The following is a 20,053-nucleotide window of genomic DNA, read 5'->3' as shown; positions in this document are numbered from 1 at the left end:
TCATGTTCGTGACGAGTTCGAGAAGATGAAGGATCTTATGAAGCAATGAAATGAAAATATTGGAAAAGCTCAAGAGACAATGAGATCCTACGCAAATGAGAAATGAAGGCACGCGAAATTGACAAAGATGAATAGGTTTTATTAAGGGTTCCAAATTCCCATTATGATTCTCTTAAGGGAAGGCATATTAAAATTAGCCATCACTTTTATGGTGTATGAAAAATAATCAAGCAAGTTGGAGATCTTGCATATGAACTTAATTTTCCTACAACTACTCATATATAGAATGTCTTTCATATATCCCAACTTAAGAAGTACGTTGGCCCTGAAATGTGAGTTCTTGAAAAACTACCTCCCCTTGATTAATATGGTTTGATGATTTATGAACCCGAAAAGAATGTTGGCAAGTGGGAGAAGGTTCTAAGGAATCAAACTCTAATCGGGTATCTCATTAAGTTGAAGGGTTTGCCTATGGAAGAGTCTTCTTAGCAACATACTTTGTATTTGGAACAATTTCCATGGCTTATTCAAGATGATACTTCCCTCAATGACTAGTAAATAACTTGTTGCATTAAATTTTTGAATAGAAATTAATTACCTTATCTTCATCCAAATTGGATTTTGATGGCATGATTAGATACTACATATTATTCCTTACATTTCTATAGTTTGCACATGGAAATTGGACATTTCTACTTCAAGTTATGACCAAAATAGTACTACAAGCTATTTTGGAGAGGCTACAACTATTTCTTTACTATACTTCTCCTTCATCAACTTATATGATCTCCTTCAACTTAAAGTTTCATTTTCAGTATAGATCCATATGCTTTGAGCTATCCTTTGTAAACTTCATTGTAATTTGTCCCAACTTCAGTTTTGAGGATAAAGCTCTTTTACGTCGGAACGACTTGTAATAAAGCAAAATAATACGTTAGTCAATATTCTGCCTTAGATCTAAGGCAAGATATAAAAGGCTAAGTTGTAACTTGCCAATTATCTTTTGCCAATTTTAAACATGTCTTATTTGAGGGTTCCATCTCCTACCATCCATTGAAAGCGTATATTGTTTGGCCAGCATGGCATTAGGGTGGAATCCATGTCCCTCCATAGCATGAGGAAGATCTCATGCTATGGCCTCTTATGAATTATTCTCAGCCGTTGAATCAAATGGTAACATGATTCATGTTAGCATAACTACCTTGGCTATGGCTTTCCTAACATTTTAGTGTATTACTTTTATTTTTAATATTTTAGCTTGTTGTGGAAATTAGCTTCTTTGCATTTTGTAAGAGGAGCCACTACATCAATGCGTTCAGCCACTCAACAATATCATCAAGAGGCTTAGCTACAAGACTCATCTCCTACAAAGAGCCAAAAAGAACACTTGCAAGTTGCACAATAGCTCAAGTCATCCGCAGGAAACCCGATAACCTAATTGGACAGTTATTTGGATGAGCAATGTCATCAAAACCTGCAGAACCTCTCAAGTTGCAGAATAGCCGAAGTCATCCGCAGCAAACCCGTTAACCTAGTTGGACACTTATTTGGATGAGCAATGTGATCAGAACCTGCGTAACCCGAAGAAGATTTGTCTAACACGAGTGATGATATGGATGTGTCACAGCCTTACAATTTCGCTCATCAATTACTAGCATGGTGGAATAAGCCCTACTATTTGACGTCATGTAACGTCAAATCAACAGAGGTCCTTGAAGATTTGGCCTCTACCTTTACTGTAAATTACTAGCTGCTAGCACGTCCACCCCTACCACGCATACACTAGACTTGCTATAATTATGAACTAATTTAAGATGGTTGAGCGCGGCTCGTCCGTAGTGGACTAATATTACAGAAACCATGGACACAGCGTATGAGTCGTCTTTAGTATTATCGAAGGCGTAATACGAACCATTTATGAATTTGTCATAGCAGAGTTTAGGCTGCACTTTATCGTATTAACCAACCTACTGAGTCTCTCTCTCTCATCTGTCTCTGCGTGTGCGTTACAGGCTATAGCTGTTTCAAACACTGCATAAAGATATCGTATCCTCTGCTCAAGCGCTTTCTAACGTCACATATCCTCTTCTTGAGAGCGTTTCTAACGTCAGCTCCTTGTCAAATCTAGCCCGCCTGCGGCCCTTCAACGCACGATCTCGAGGGCTTCCTTGCTTTGTTGAATTGTTCTTTTTGACCACCTCGATTCGCGACTATTCGATCACCACTCGGAAGGGACCAGGGTTTAGAATTCAGGCGTCATATGAGGCAAGCCTAGCTCTTAGTACTCCTTGCTCTAACTCTTTTGGTACTAAGTAAATAATTATGTGGTCCCCAAAGTTGGCCTGACAAGGTGCATCATGGATTAGAGACACCTACGTTTTACATGGAATATTTGCACGCTTATGGCTCTTGTCCCTTAAACACTTCGAAAATCCTCCTCCTTGGTGGGAGGAGTATCCCAATTGCAATCAAGCTCCACCACTCGCTCAGCTCACAAAGGGTGTCTCATGGAATATTTGCACGCTTATGGCTCTTGTCCCTTAAACACTTCGAAAATCCTCCTCTTGGTGGGAGGAGTATCCCAATTGCAATCAAGCTCCACCACTCGCTCAGCTCACAAATTATCCTTTTGTGAATAAGCGTACTTACATGTTTCATGGCTGATTTTTCAAAGGGGAGAAATGCCCCTATGGACACTTGGTATGGGTCTAACAAAAAAAAGCAAAAAACTGTGTAGATATGTAGATTTGCCTATCCCTTCCATACTTTGGAGCCTCCTTGAAGTTTCAAATTCTCCTCAAAGTATGTGGATTTGCCTATCTTTACGTACTTTGGAGCCTCCTTGTAGTTTCAAATCCTCCTTAATGTTGGGGGAAAAGGACAAAAGATTACAATTTACGAACTTCAGATACAAAATTTGGAGGCAACAACAATGTCCAATTTGAAATTCAAACTTTGGAAACAATAATGATATGCTTCTCTCTCTCTCTCTCTCTCTCTCTCTCTCTCTCTCTCTCTCTCTCCTTGCCATATCTTGCAATACAAATAGGAATTTGAGGATGTGAAAAATAAGTGACTCCTATGATTCCTTGACTATATGCAAATTGATAAATGTTTAATTAATCAAAGGCTAATATTTTAGAAATTGGGTTGAAACATTGCTAAGAAATCACATTCTTGAGTATTTTGGGAAAAAAATTTAACAAAAATACCATATTTGTTGTATATAGAGGCTATTTTTTGAGTTCTTAAGCCTAATAATTAGCAATTTCATCCCCTCCCTCCCTACCCAAAGGATCTAAATCAAGACTAGCATTTGAATTAAAATTCATTCTTGATTTCTACCATTGTGGAATAGCTCTTTGAAAGACAAAATCAAAAAGGATGATTTTAAAGCTATTTCACTTCAAACCACCGAAATTGAGGAGCTCTCCATGAGGAGCACCAATCTACAACTATATAAGGGCTTCTTTACATGTGATTACCAAGATTGTGGCTAAAGCATTAGAAGAAAAAAACTGTCTCAACTGTTAAAAGAAGTGATGATTTAAAGAAATCTTGCATTTTCTTATTAGTTAGGAAAGCCTTCAAAAATCCATTAAGGAAAATATGGACTCAAAAAAGGTCTCGTAAGAAATTGATTAAGAAATCTTAATCTTAGATTAGTCCCTCTTTCATGGTCATTATTGCATGGTTATTTTTTTCTAGCCCTCTTACATTCTTAGGGTCCACCCTACTTTTTCTGGTAGATCCCATCTAGAAAGGAGGGGACCTCCCCTACTTTTCACCCTAGTAACTAGCTCTTTTCATACTCTAAGATGGAACCCAACATTCTTCAAAACGTATCACATCTATAACTTGGATCTATTTTTGCTCTAATAAATAAATTTTCTAAATTTTCATAGAATTTTTTTTCTCAAAATATACTTTAAGTACTTATTTTTAAACTCACTTCTTTGTATTTAATTTTCTCTAAATGAGTTTATTTTTTTGAATATCCATAATTTGGTGCCTAGGACCCTATAGAGGTAGCTACCAACCCACATGCTCCTCCCCTATTTCTTTTGAGTGCTGCTGTCGAAGGGGCTTTTGTCGAAAGGTCGTATCCACCGGGGATCAAATCATATGGAAGGAAGTAGAGATAGAAGATGGAAGAGAAGAAAATAATAGACAAGAGGTAAACACGATAAAGACAAAGCACAATGAATCAAATCAATATGTTTTGACAGAACCTGAAATCCCTTGTCTAGCACTACTCAGAAGCAATCTCCAAGCATTAGATCTCCTAGACCTTCCTTGTAGACCAAAAACGTGGATCAAACAACAACTTCCTCTCTACTGCTCGAAACCCAAATCTCATGGCTCCATTGGCTTTGAAAGGGGTGTAAAACCCCAGGATACTTGGTCAGGGATCTGATTAGGGATCTCCCATATCACTCCTTAGTCCTCTCTCAGTTCAAACTGCTTGTCAAACTACGATTGCGACTCACGTGATCTTACCCATCTTTCTTTTTTATGCAAAATCCCAAAATTGGTTGAAAAAGTAACTTACTTTTTGCATACCACCCTATTCTAGAAGTTTTCCTAGCTTTTTAGGATATTTACAATAAATATTATAAGAAATAGGCTAAAAATGTCAAAAAATATAGTATTTTTGAACCATCATTAATGGCTTAGATCACATTGACTATCTAGATCAATAAGAAAGTTGGATGATGATGCACTGCAGATTTTTTCACACTGTGTACACATAATGGCATGACATCCAATGTCGGAGGGATTTTTGTCAAAAGGTCGTATCCACCAGGGATCAGAGATGGAGGAAAGTAGAGAAAGGAGATGGAAGAGAAGAAAAAGAATAGACAAGAGGTAAACACGATAAAGACAAAGTACAATGAATCAAATCAATATGTATTGACAAAACCTGAAATCCCTTGTCTAGCACTACTCAGAAAAGAAATCTCCAAGCATTAGATCTCCAAGAGCTTTCTCGTAGACCAAAATGTGGATCAAACAATAGCTTTCTCTCTACTACTTTGAACCCAAATCTGATGGCTCCGTTGGCTTTGAAAGCGGGGTAAAATCCTAAGGCAGATCTCCCAGATCACTCCTTCCTCTCTCACTTCAAAGTGCTATTTACTACCTGTCAAACCACGATCGCGACATGTGTGATTTTGCCCATCTTTCTTTTTCATGAAAAATACCAAACCTGACTGAAAAAGCAACTTGCTTTTTGTATACCACTCTATTCTAGAATTTTTCCTAGATTTTTAAGATATTTACAATAAATAATATAAAAAATATGCTAAAATTGTCCAAAAGTCTAGTATTTATGAACTATCCATGCCACTAACACTAGCACTAATGACTTAGATCACATTGACTTTGTAGATCAATAAGAAAGTGGAATGATGATGCACTCTAGAGTTTTTCACACTGTGTCCACGTAGTGGCACGATATCCATCCCCTCTGAACTCACACATTCTCCAATATGTGCAATCGATGCACCACCCGGCTCAAACACCCATAGCTTCAACTTGTCACTTATCATGCATATAAGAAGGCATCTCCCTAGATCATAGATCAAAATCCTCAGCATGTGCATAACTCTTGAACCACATCTAGTATCCCCTCTAGGGTCATAAGGCCTTGGGTGCGTATCATACACTAGAGGTTGTCTAATCTCCATATACATGCTATCAATGAACCCATCAACAAATACATAGTAGCATGTCTGCTCTTTCAAAGTCAAGCGTATAGAAATCTGCTTATACTGGAAAATGTGTACTACATCAAATATAAATTGAGCCTCACTTTCATCCAACACATTCTCACCATCACTAAAAATAGTGAAACAGTCCATATCTTGAAGCATCTTAGAATTGTCAATCAAAGCCTCTAACAAAGCATCCGAAACATTTTCTAGCTATAAAGCATTACATCTAACATCTTGTAAAGGCATATCGTTGAGCTTATGAACTGTTTCAGAAATAATAACTATATCATGCAGATCATGTGTATCCAACAAGTCAGCAATCTTCGTTTGAGTTCATGAATCAAGTAAAACATGATCTTCACCAACCTCTTCAGATGCATTAAGAAAATATATAGGTGCAATAGTTGAATCTTCCAATATAGGATCTTCCAAGGCATCCATGGTTGTCTCAATATCAAACTATAGCTTATATCCAAGTTGTTTGCCCTCTTGCTTACTATCCTATTTTTGCTCCTGCTCAATCTCTTCCATCACATGCTCGGGAGGTGGCTGATTTGAAGCTTTAGACAAATCCACACTTCTTCTTATCACTTCCTTATATATCATTGCATTATCTTCATCTCTCTTCTGTTTCTCTTCCATAAGTGCATCTGTGTTTTGCCTTTTTGTTGGATATGCATCCACTCATTATGCATCTACCCTTGATTCTTAACTAGTTATGTCACAAATGTCTTGCCCTACACAAGACATTTTACTATCAGTAATTTTTCTCTTTTTAGTTGCATGCAAAGAAAGTGTCCATATTGCAGCCTTTGGACCAACCATCACTTTTGGCCATGCATTCTATCCAACTGTAGACCAAAAGTAGAAGCATATAGAGTTGCATAAGCATTTCCAACAACCAAGTCTTCCAACAACTTTTTCATACCTCCCTTTCCAAAATTAAAAGTAAGAGGAAATCATGTTTCTTGTGCATTGATCTTGCCATCTTTCCAAAAGATGACTTGTCGTGAAAAAGCCTCCTAATAAGCATTATAATTCTTCCTTTCATGCTACAAACTATCACACCACATACATATTTTCCTTGGTTTAGGGCTGTTGCTTGCCACCTTTCCTCTTGTTCTTTATCATCCAATTTTGTGACCTTCAATTGAAGATCCTGTATGCCTTTGACCAATTCATCTAATACATCTTTCTCCCTAACATTGGGAATAGCAAGTGTAGCCATAGGGTAGATATGCAATCTTTCTCTTTTTCTATGCTTTTTCACAAGTGCAGTAGTAGCTTTCTTGACATGCCTCCACTCTGTTTTAAGGCATGTCTCTATAGTCAGATCCTCTAGCAAATCATCAAGATTCTGTTGAAGCTTTGGATCTGGTACTTGTAGAAACAATTTAATTTTCTCACTTGTAAGAGCTTATTGTTCTGAAAGATTTAACTGCTCAAATCGACTTTCAAATTCTCTTAATAATTCTATAGCCCACAAGACCCTTATTAGGTTGTGAAACCCACTCCTAAAAAGTCTTGCGTGTAATCAAATTGGTGTCTTCAATGTAAAATTCTACCATGAGTGTCTTCTTGAAAGCTACTGAGTTAGTATCCTACATGTACAATTTAGTAATTTTCACTTTCAATTCATGTACAGTAACCCCTACAAAATACTGGCTACATGCAAGTGGAGACACCCCACTGAACTCCATCTTTTGAGAATAGACATGCAAAATACCCCTACAAAATACCAGCCCCATGCAAGTGGAGACACCCCAGCGAACTCCATCTTTTGAGAATAGACATGCAAATATGCAGATGCATTTTTTCCATTAAACAACTCCATCTCATGCTCTATTGCTAGCAGAGCATTTATCACAATAGTTTATGTTTGAGCAGAAGCCTGTATCACTTGTTGTTGTTGTATAAGCATGTTCATATTCTGCACCAATTGTTGCAAAACATCACTTGAAATGGTACTCAAAATTTCTCCCATCTTGTCTCTTAACAACCTTTCATGTCTGATTTACCAAAGTCTAAGGGGTTTTTTCGAAAGGTCGTATCCATTGGGGATCAAAGATGGAAGGAAGTAGAGATAGGATATGTGTCAAAAATCGCATGGTGGGGGGAGTTGCTCAAGATGCTGCGTCGAACACACACAGAATGCACAAGGAGAAGCTCACTCAAGAGAAAAGAAGAGAGATGGAGGCCAAAACGTTTTCTTGCTGGTTTCTTCTTCTTCTTCCACACTCTTTACAATGTACACAAAGTATAGATAAGATGCAACATAAAGGAAAGTGGCCTACTAAGTCAAACAATGCATAACCGACTACACTAGTCGACTGGCGCTATAACTATGCCAGCTGTAAATAGGTGTAAAAACCTGAATATAATAAGTAATGAGTCAGTGGCCATGTGTGAGTCATAATGACCACCAACGTGCTAAGTGTAGACATGTGGACCCATCTAACCAGGCGGTCCATCATCAATGTCCGCATGTGTTGAGCTTGTCATCTCAACACTCCCTCTCAAGCTCAACTGCATCTCTGCAACTCCAAGTAAGCTTTGAAACTTTTGAAGCTTCTCTGTACCCAATGCCTTCGTGAAGATGTCAGCTATCTAATCATGTGTGCTGACATACACCAAGTCAATCTCACCTGCTAGTATCTTCTCTCTCACAAAGTGGTAGTGTACCTCAATATGTTTTGTCCTGGCATGGAACATAGGGTTTCTAGCCAACTGTATACTGCTCATGTTGTCACAATAAATGACAAATGGGCCTTCCACCTGCACATCCAAATCAGCCAATAACTTTTACAGTCATACTACCTCACATACTACAACAACAACACCTCTATACTCAGCCTTTGTACTCGACAAAGCAACTATAGATTGCTTTTTGCTGCTCCAAGCAACTGCTGCACTTCCAAGAGAGAACATGTATCCGCTGGTAGATCTTCTATCAGACATACTACTAGCCCAATCTGCATTTGTGTATCCAAACACCTGTACATCTGTACCTGCCTCATAGAAAAGTCCATAATGTAATGTGGACTTCACATATCTCAATATGCATCTGACTGCATCCAAATGTGGCTTTCTAGGTACTTGCATAAACTGACTCACAAGACTAACAGCGTAGCTCAAGTCTGGCCTTGTAATGGTCATGTAGATCAAACTCCCCACTATCCTCCTGAACATAGTAGGGTCTTCTATCTCATCCCCAACATCAACACTCAACTTTACATTCTACTCCAATGGGACTGAAAGTGGTTTGCATGCTGCCATACCATACTTGGACAACATATCCAAGCCATAGTGTCTTTGGGACAGCCATATACCATCATCACATCTGATCACCTCAATGCCAAGGAAGTATCTTAGCTCACCTAAATCCTTCATCTCAAACTTCTTCTTCAAAGAATCCTTGACTTCAGCAATCCCACTATCACTATCACCTGTAATAATCAAGTCATCCACATAGATGACTATGATGACCAAACCTGCATCTTCCTTTCTCACATAAAGTGAGTGATCAGCATCAGAAACATAAAAGCCAATATTGACAAGATACTCTCTAATCTTGTCAGACCATGCTCTAGGTGCTTGCTTGAGCCCATAGAGCGCCTTCTTCAACTTGCACACATATATGGGATGCTCTAAATCTTCATAACCTGTTGGCTGATCCATATACACTTCTTCCTGCAAATCACCATGCAAGAAGGCATTCTTCACATCCATTTGCTCCAACCTCCAACCTTTGGCTGCTGCCAAAGCAATCACACATCTGACAGTTGCCATTCTAGCAAGTGGACTGAAGGTTTCATCATAATCTATGCCATATGTCTGGGCATAGCCTTTTGCAACCAGCCTAGCTTTGTACCTGCTAATAGAACCATCTACATTGTGTTTAATCTTATAAATCCATTTACATCCAATGGCTTTTTTTCCCTTCGGCAATGATACTAGATCCCAAGTCTTATTGGCCTCTAATGCAGCCATCTCCCCATTCATTGCTGCATCCCAATGAGCATGACCAAAAGCCTCCTCAAAACATGTGGGCTCAACATTCTCAACTAGTTTCACCATATAAGCATAATGGTGAGCTACATAACCTTCAAAACCAAATCTTTTAACAGGATATCTGACCCTGCTAGATCTGCGTGTCACTGGATCACTCAATGGAGTCTTTGCATTAATGCGTGCTCTCTGCACACCTGGAGTCCTCATTGAAGGAATGCCAAGCTCATCATCCAAGCTCTCTGAGCCACTGGAATCTCCATCAAGAACTGCATCAATGCCTTCTGACACTTTATTATTTTCTTTGTCTTTACCTGTAGTGCTACTAGATGCACCCGAAGATGTAGAGATACTCCTTAGTCTCCCAGACCAAGGACTACTAGATGATGTCTCTGGTCCACTAAGAGTCCATGATTCTTGCTTTTCAGCCTGCACATGAGTATCATGATCATCATCATCATCCAATGCATCACCACTAGATGCATACCAACTGCTCATTTCATCAAAGATGACATCCCTGCTCACTCTGAACTTACATGTGACAGGGTTATAACAACGATACCCTTTCTGCTCTAAAGAGTATCCAATAAAGACACACTTTTCACCCTTTGGATCCAATTTCTTTCGCAACTCATCTGGCACATGAATATACGCAATGCAGCCAAACACTTTCAAGTGTGAAACATCAGGCTTCTTACTTGCAAAACATTCTTCGGGGGTCATACCATGAACTGTAGCTGGGTTCTGTTCATAATATAAACAGCAGTATGAACAGCCTCAGACCAAAAATGCTTAGGCATATTCTTTTCAGCCCATCAAGGCACGTGCAACTTCTGCAATATGCCTGTTTTTCCTTTTTGCAACCCCATTTTGCTGTGGGGTATACCTGCATGTGAACTGTCTCTTTATCCCATGAGACCTCAGAAAAATCATTGAACTCATTTGAGAGGTACTCTCCCCCTCCATTTGAACTCAAGCACTTTACTTTCAAGCCTATTTCTCTTTCAACTGCAGCCTTGAAGGTTCTAAAGTGCTCAAATGCTTCACTCTTTTCCTTCATAAAATATACCCACAGCTTTCTAGAACAATCATCAATGAATGTGACAAAGTATGAACTGCCTCCAAGAGATACATTTTGTGTAGGCCCCCAAATGTCCGTATGCACAACGTCAAGGATATTTCTGCCTACATCTCTGTCATGTGAAAAGATTTGTCTTGCCTGCTTACCAAACTGACATGCTTCGCATACCTTATGAAATTCTACAACTTTAAATGTAGGCAAACCTGTAACCAACCCTTTGGACTACATTAATTTCAGCCTTTGTACATTTGCATGTCCAATGCGTTTGTGCCAAATTTCAATGTTTGCAACAACACATTTTCCTTTGGCATACATAGCAACATTCATAGTAGGAATTCCAGCATTCAAAGTAAACATACGTCCAACTCTACTTCCCTTTGCTACCAACCTGCACTTGTCATTGAAGTCTTCTACAAAGCAGCCCTTTGCATTAAATCTGACTTGCAACCCTTGCTCTACCATTTGATTGACTGACACCAAGTTCTTTGTAATAGATGGCACATGTAATACATCTAAAAGACTCTTTGTCTTACCATCATGCAAGGACAAGGGAACTTTTTCAATGTGTAAAATTGGGTGGCATGAGTCATCACCCGTCTGCACATAACCTGCATTCTGCAAATCCTGCATCTCTCCAAACCATTCTTCATGGCTGGTCATATGATTGGATGCACCTGAATCAACATACCAAACATCTTCATGTGTTCCCTTTCCTGTAACAACATTCAGCATATGCTGCATAATGAACAAACATTCATTTTTGTCTTCATTCTGTCGTGAAGACGATGTATAGTTTCCTTCCTGCAACTTACCATTGCAGATATCATCTTTCTTAGCATAACATTGGGCTCCAATATGACCTGTTTTGCCACAGTAGTGGTACAAAATACCAGAGTTGTTAGAACCTCTGTTCTGCCATCCACCTCTTTCTCTAAAGCTCCCCCTGCCTCTAAAGTTACCACGACCTCGTGAAACCTACATATCGCCAAACTGCTGATTCAATCTGTTTTGCTGGTTTTCACTACCACGTCCTGTACCACGGCCTCTTGAAGAGAACGTGCCACGTCCCCTTCCTAAACTGGAGTAGAAAGCCTGGACCTATTCACCACTTCTTTCAGATGTCTCACTCTGCATGTTGATTTCTTCAGTGATCATTAGAGAGACCAATTCATCGAAATCTGGGAATGGCTTTCTAACATATAGGGAAGTTACAAAATACTTCCAAGCCTTTTCATTGTTAAGTCCACCCAAGGTTGACGACACCAAATCATGATCAAAAGGGCATTGCATCAATCGCTGCCAATGCATCTGCAATGCTCCTTACCTTCAATGCATACTCATTGATAGACATCTTCCCTTTCTTCAATGTATTCAACTCTTGCTTAAGTTGAATCTTTCGTGCTTTTGTATTTACAGAAAACATACTTTCAAGTATGGTCCAAGCTGCATATGCATTCTCTGCATTTCTAATGTGTCCCAGCATATTATTGTCAATTACTACAGACAACCAATACATGACCTTCTTGTCTTTTGCATTCCATTCCTTTCGTGCCTTTGTCTCTTTTGCAGTTGGAGGATCACTCACCTCCGGCTCCTTTTCTTCACCTAAAACAAACTCATAGAGGCCTTTTCCAATAAGGAAGTTCGTGACACGAAACTTCCATAATGGGTAGTTGTTCTTGTCAAGCTTCTCAATGATGGGGCTTCCACTGTTCTCTACCATTATCACAAAATTAATACCAACACCAAGCAAATCTTCTGCAACCCTCGACCTGTAGTGCACAACAATACACCAGACAGCCTTTTTCACTGTCTGCTCAACAATACATGCAATTTGCAACCTGTTTGCAGATAAACCTTGTCTTTACTCACTGGTAAACACCTTTGAACTTACAGATATAAATGTGTAACCTGTGCACCCACGTTCGGTCAATACAATCGAAGTCACAGTGTACCCTGAAACTACTGTCCGCAACCTTGTGGCTCTCAAACAGGCCCTGAAACTGTCTCAGATGCCCAAAATAACTGTGGATAGCCTTGAAGGGCTGATTTGCAGAATACACAGCGCTCTTTGCGCACACCAAATCTCACTACAATCTGAGATTTTTGCTCTACCTTGCTTCCGGTGCCTCCACAAGCACTATCCAAGAGAAGGAGTGGAAGAATGGGAGAGATTCTTACTCGTGGCTTGCTTGCTCGAACCTTGCTTCTTCTCCTTCACTTCAGCCTTCGAAATCAGCCTCTCTTAGTAGCACGGCTCTGATAACATGTTAAGAATCGCGTGGCGGGGGGAGTTGCTCAAGATGCTGTGCCGAACACACACAGAATGCACAAGGAGAAGCTCACTCAAGAGACAAGAAGAGGGATGGAGGCCAAAACGTTTTCTTGCTGGTTTCTTCTTCTTTTTCCACACTCTTTACAATGTACACAAAGTATAGATAAGATGCAACATAAAGGAAAGTGGCCTACTAAGTCAAACAATGCATAACCGACTACACTAGTTGACTAGCGCTATAACTATGCCATCTGTAAATAGGTGTAACAACCTGAATATAATAAGTAATGAGTCAATGGCCATGTGTGAGTCATAATGGCCATCGACGTGCTAAGTGTAGATGTGTGGACCCATCTAACCAGGCGGTCCATCATCAATGTCTGCATGTGTTGAGCTTGTCATCTCAACAATATGGAAGAGAATAAAAAGAAAAGAGAAGAGGTAAACACGATAAATGTAAAGCAGAATAATGAATCAAATCAATATGTATTGATGTCTAGCACTACTCAAAAACAATCTCCCAACATTAAATCTCCTAGATCTTTCTCATAGACCAAAAATATGGATAAAAGAATAGCTTCCTCTCTGCTTCTTCGAACCCAAATCTGATGGCTCCATTAGCTCCAAAAGGGGGTAAAATTCTAGGAAACCTAGTTAGGGATCTCCCAGATCACTCCTTCTTCCTCTCTCAGTTTAAAGTGTTGTTTACTACTTGTCAAACTGTGATCATGACGCGTGCAATTTTACCCATCTTTCTTTTTCATGAAAGATCCCAAAACTGGCTGAAAAAGCAACTTGCTTTTTGCATGCCATCCTATTCTAGAAGGATTTCTAGATTTTTAGGATATTTACAATAAATAATATCAAAAATAGGCTAAAATGGTAAAAAAATCTAGTATTTTTGAACCATCCATGCCACTAATACTAGCACTAATGACTCAAATCACATTGACTCCCTACATTAATAAGAAAGTCAAATGATGATACACTCTAGAGACTTTCACACTGTGTCCACATAGTGGCACAACACCGCATTAGCAAGGCAAGCTAATTTTGACTCCAAAGAGTCGCTTTTTTCTCCTCTCTCAAAAAATGGTACTTTCTATATCTAATGGTCCTAACTGTATTCTATATTCATTTAAACATTTTTCATGCTATTTTTTCCCTTTAATCCTTCTAAATCAATATCATATCAAAAACTCTATCTACATTACTTTCTATTATATCTTCCATTTTCTAAAATGAAGCATCTTAGAGATATAAGCAACCGTAAGAGGAAAGTGCATTTGCATATTTGTATAGATGAATAGTTGTAATGAAGAGGATTGGGGAGAGAGAAGAGACGAGACAAAAGATCATAAAAGAGAGAGAGACAAGGGAAGCCATGAAAGATGAAGAGAAGGTGATGAGACGTGATTTTTTGATTAATTGATACCCTGACTGATTTTCTCAATGCCTTATATACCCTATTGGTATGATCGGTTATTGTTTCCATGCTAACTCCCTTGTCTATCTCATCTATTCCACACTTTACATGTGATCCTCACCCCTAAGGTTTTTATTGTAAAAAATAAAAGGAGGACTTATTGATGTGGCTTAATAGTGGAGTTATAGAGTACTACTTTGTTCAACATTATAAAGGATAATATGTATGTGGGGAAGCTCAAATCCTTGTGGAATTAGGACATATAGATATATATGATATGTATATCATGTAAGAGTTGGCATTATGTGAGTTTGGCCACCAATTCTTCACAATTGGGGTCCTTCAAATAGTGGACAACTATTTTCCATAATAGGCTTGCAGTAGAAAATCAAGTCGAACTTTCTATGAGTTGCTTTAAATGAGATGGCTAGCATACATTCAACCCATATATATTACACTTGGCTATCAATAATGTAGGGTAGAAACTATTTCAAAGGAGTGTGCTGTTTTAAAGCTATCTATAGTAAACTATACTAAAACTAGGTACCCTTCAGCTAAGATTGCATCTTTATGATAGGGAAACTCCTCCAAAATAGATGATGGTCTCTAGGATGCTTCTTCCAAGGGTAAATTGTGCCATTGATCAAATTTCCTTGGATTTTATTAAGTTCTAAGCTCGTTCTAAGGCGATTTTCTCATTGTCCAACGACTATCTCAAGAGTATATTAAATGATGCCCTCTTTATCTATGGGTGGTAGCTCCTCCACATAGTCCTTGGGGAGCCCAATAAAAGGTATTAGTTGAATCACATGGAAAACATCATAAATCTTAGTAGAGGAAGGGAGTCAAAGTTGATAAGCCAAGCCACCTACTCTCTTGACTATCTTATATGGCCCATAATAACATTGTGTCAACTTATTGCTAGAGTCATCCCTTAAGTGTAGAGTATTAGGGCTTGGATACTTTTAGGAGGACTAACTCACCTTCTTAAAACTCAAAGGAGTGCCTTTTTTTATCATTATAGAGCTTTTTGTATTTTTGGGCCTTTTTAAGATTCATTTTACATTGCTCAAGTAGGGCTTACATGCAGTCCAATTCTTCTCTTCCATCAGGATTCAACTTCTCCCTAAATATGACTATAGAAAGGGGCATTGTGTAACCATACAAGACCTCAAAGAGACACACTCCAATGCAAGTATGAGTAGAATTATTATAGGTGAAATCCTCTAAATGGAGCCAAGAATCTTGCACATGATGTACATCATGACAAAAATGTCTTGAGTAGGTCTCAAGACACTTGTTTATCCTCTTAGTTTGACTATCAATTTGGGGGTGATATGCTATAGATAGAGTGAATATTGTCCCCATGGAGCTAAGACCTAGCTACCAAAAGCATCTCATAAATTTCATCAGGAGAAATATGGACTCTCTTTTTTGCCCCTTAAGGAGTGAATAAACAAATATAGGCCTAACCAATGAGAGAGTTGGGATTCTAGATTCATGGAGGATTCATGTAACATGAATCTTCTAGCCATATCTTGGCCCAAATCTTCCCTCAACAATAAAATAAGGGAAAATGTGGGGAATACAAAGCTGACACTTCTTGGAAGTTTGTAACTCGAATTTTCATTTTCTTATTTTTTTATGTTTGACATTTTATTTCTCCCCTTTTCAATTTCCCCCTCTTTCTTAAACTCCATATTTGGGATTTGGGGAATTTTCCATCAATATGGGAAACCCAAATCAAAATGGGTTTCATGAATTTTGGGAATTTCATTAATTTGGAACTTGGTGCAATTAAACATATTAGGTCAATACAAATAGACATTCCAAAAACTTCAACAAGGTATGTATACAATATTGGGCACCAGTTTGTAGTCGTCAAAATGCTACAGATGCAAAGGTGTATTTTAATTGTTGGGATAAATATTGGATGTGCAACAAAAAAGATCTTGAATGATGGGAAACAATAGATAGCATTGTCTTCTCTTGGATGAAGAAAGGTACAAAATCTCCCAAAAATTTTAAAATTTCCCCAAAGGTTGTATTGAAGGCTAAAGAAAGTCTACAAGAATCCATCAACTAAAGATTTTCCTTGAATATTTCAAGGATAGCAACTAGGATTTTGGCACATATTGGAGGATATGCAGATTCAAAGGGGGTGGATGTCATGCCGCTACGCAGACATAGTGTGAAAAACTCTGAAGTGCATCATCATCCGACTTTCTTATTGATCAAGAGAGTCAATGTGATCTGAGTCATTAGTACTAGTGTGAGTGGCATGAATGGTCCAAAATAACTAGATTTTTGGACAAATTTGGTCTATTTTTATGTAATTTATTGTAAAAAATCCTAAAATTTTAGAAAAAGCTTCTAGATTAGGATGACACGCAAAAAGCAAGTTGCTTTTACAGCTAGTTCATAAAAAAGAGAGATGGGAAAATTCACATGTGTCGGGATCATTGTTAAGAGAGACTGAAAATTGCACACCCTCTACTATTGGGAAGACCTTGGCTTTTTGAAGCAAGAGCCAGGACGGATTGGTTCAAAGGAACCCTAACCCTAGGTAGAGCACCCAATAAAGTGGTGTTGAAATTGTATGGATCACAAAAAGGCAATGGATCCATATCCATCGAAGTCATAACTGATTCCTCCAACAAGGTAACAAATGGTACATCAGGAGACGAAGAGGCTGTTAAAGATATATTTTCCAATAAAATAGAGGCACAATCCCTAACAGTGAGCACTGTAAGCCAACTACCAAAGGAAGCCAAGACTTTGTCTATGGGAGAATACCTCCTCCCTCAACTAGAATTGACTTTTGAAATCACCTTTGACAGCGAAATAGAAGCATGGATGTACTTTTCCCCCTGTTACATGGCAGAAGCAAAGTCATTAACAGAGACAGAGCTAGAAGTAGAAGCAAAAGCAGAAAGAGACACATAGGTGGAGGATATGTTCTTCTCCTACAAAGCCTCTACAGAAGCAGAGACAGAGCCTCCAAAGGAAGAGGATGAAAATGATGAGAAAGGAAATGAAGTAGGTTATGAAAGTGCAGTTGAAGAAGATCCTCTGATAGCGGATGATCTTGTTGATGTCCCCACAGAGACCTCAGAGGCCGGAGATCTCAGGGTGTTGGATATAATGAACATGGTTCCATTTGGGTTGACTAATGGACCACAAAGTATACAGAATCTAGATAAGCAATGGATCAAAGGCATAAAAATTAAGTTCACCAGTGGCCCTTGTCACCCTAACTATTCAGTATGGAGAAAAGATGATGATGATGTCCCTTGTCAATAGAAGCTAGAGCCATTAGAGCCACGACTTCTAGAAGGTCCTTGCTTTGTGACATTCCTAGATGCATCCCCTGAAGATGAATCCCTAAGTCCATAAGAAATCACCACTCACACAGAAGCAAACAAAGCTCTGATACCCTTCCAACAATATTAACAAACAAATGAGTCATCAATTTAGAAGGAGGACACTGGTTCTAATGGAACATCAGACAATGACACTACTCTCTTGAAAGAGTAATACCTCTATCCAAAAGAAATTCGTGGGACATTTATCCATGAAGTGGAAGGTGAAAGGCAAGTGACGTTCCTGGATACTGATGGTACTGAATGTCCCCTGAAATTGGGTCTCAATCTTTCGGAAGAAGAAACTAGTAGTCCTACGAGACTTACTAAAGGAGAACTTAGACGTGTTTGCTTGGTCATATAAAGATCTAAAGGGGATTGATTCCACAGTATGCCAACATCACATTGACCTAGAGCATGATGCCAAACGAGTGAGACAAAGACAATGGCGCATGAATCCTAATTATTCTACTCTAGTGAAGGCTGAATTATTGAAGCTTCTTGAAGCCGAGTTCAATTATTCCAAGGTTAACAGTGAATGTGTTTTTCCCATTGTGGTTGTACCCAAGAAGAACAGGAAACTTTGAATATGTGTGAACTTTTGAAAGCTAAACTCGAAGACAAAGAAGGATCATTTCCCTATCCCTTTTACATACCAATTGTTGGACACAGTAGCTAGCCATGAGCTCTATTCCCTCTTGGATGGATTCAGTGGATATAACCAAGTCCAAATCGTAGAAGAGGACCAATCCAAAACAACCTTCACCATAGAATGGGGGACCTATGCCTATAGAGTGATGCCATTTGGGCTTTGTAATGCTGCTGCCACCTTTCAATGAGTAATGATGGTTGCCTTCCAGAATCATCTACATGATCTCATTGAGGTGTATCTCAATGACTTCTACGTCTATAGCTTAATCCGTGAGCATTGAGGACACCTAGAGCAATGTTTTGATAGATGTCGAGAGTATGGGATTTCTCTCAACCCTAACAAATGTGTCTTTGGCGTCTCATCGGGAGTTCTTTTGGGCCATATTGTTCTCTGCACAAGGGATTGCAACAGACTCGATGAAGATTGAGAAGATTGTCGCCTTGATAGCACCAACAAATATCAAGCAATTGAGAGGATTTCTTGGCCATGTGGGCTACTACAGAAGATTTATTGCACATTTTGCAACCAAGGTAGCCCGTTTGCACAAGCTCTTAAGGAAATATGTTAATTTCCTTTTGATTGATGACTGCGAAGAAGCCCTTAATACCCTAAAAGAATGCCTTATCGAAACACCTATCTTGGAGCCTCCTAGTTGGACGAAGGAGTTTCATGTGCACACAGATGCATTAGTTGAAGGGCTAAGTATTGTCCTATTGTAATATTTCTACCCAAAAATATTATAGGACTTGATCGCCGCATGCCGCAAAAAAAACTATGCAAAATCATCTCCCATATCGACTAATGATGGTGGCCAAGTGGTTACCCGACGCGCGCGATAAAAATCCCCATCCGCGAGGTTCAATCAAGGCCAGGGTTCAAAATCACAAAGCCGAGTGAGAACACCCTTATGGGAAAAAGGGAAAATGGGATACTGGGTAAAAATTAGGCAAAATTTTTTAATTAATTATCCCTTTCCCTAGCCGATGCATGGCTGGAGGAGAGAGAGTGGGAGAGGGAGGTGTAGAGATGGAGTGCATGGGGAGAAGAGAGGAGCATGAGAACTCCACGTGTGTGGAGTCTCTTAAGGATGCATGGCTGGAGGAGAGGGAGTGGGAGAGGGAGGTGTAGAGGTGGAGTGCATGGGGAGAAGAGAGGAGCATGAGAACTCCACGTGTGTAGAGTCTCTTTCCCCCCCCTTAGCATGGGCACAAGGGGGAGGAATAGAGAGAGGAGCATAAGAACTCTACGTGTGTGGAGTCTCTTCCCCCCCCCCCCCCCTTAGCACTATAAAAACACCCCTTAGCATGGGCACAAGGGGGAGGAACAGAGAGAGGAGGGAAGGAGGCTGCCGGCTACACGATCATGGAGAGAGGAGGAGGAGCTACTGCCACCGCCATGAGAAACACCGCCGCCTACAGCGCTGCTCTGCCATTTTTCCCTTGCCATCGTCCCAATCACCTCCCCCTGTCTTCGACATCCCCTCCTTCCAATCATTGGCCTCCTTTCTTCCACTTGATCCTGGGAAGAAGAAG

At 39.4% G+C, this 20,053-nt stretch overlaps 1 pseudogene; it reads right to left on the bottom strand.

Moving 5' to 3' along the window:
* LOC148012341 (trans-cinnamate 4-monooxygenase-like) overlaps window positions 1-6,158 on the bottom strand; it is a 51,574-nt pseudogene extending 45,416 nt beyond the window's left edge.
* Window positions 6,159-20,053: the final 13,895 nt, after the last annotated feature.

The sequence above is a fragment of the Lygodium microphyllum genome, chromosome 27 (genome assembly GCF_053477565.2).
Source record: "Lygodium microphyllum isolate KBCC chromosome 27, Lygodium_microphyllum_v1.1.10, whole genome shotgun sequence".
In the NCBI taxonomy this organism is placed as follows: domain Eukaryota; kingdom Viridiplantae; phylum Streptophyta; class Polypodiopsida; order Schizaeales; family Lygodiaceae; genus Lygodium; species Lygodium microphyllum.
This window is presented reverse-complemented; position numbering and strand designations above follow the sequence as displayed.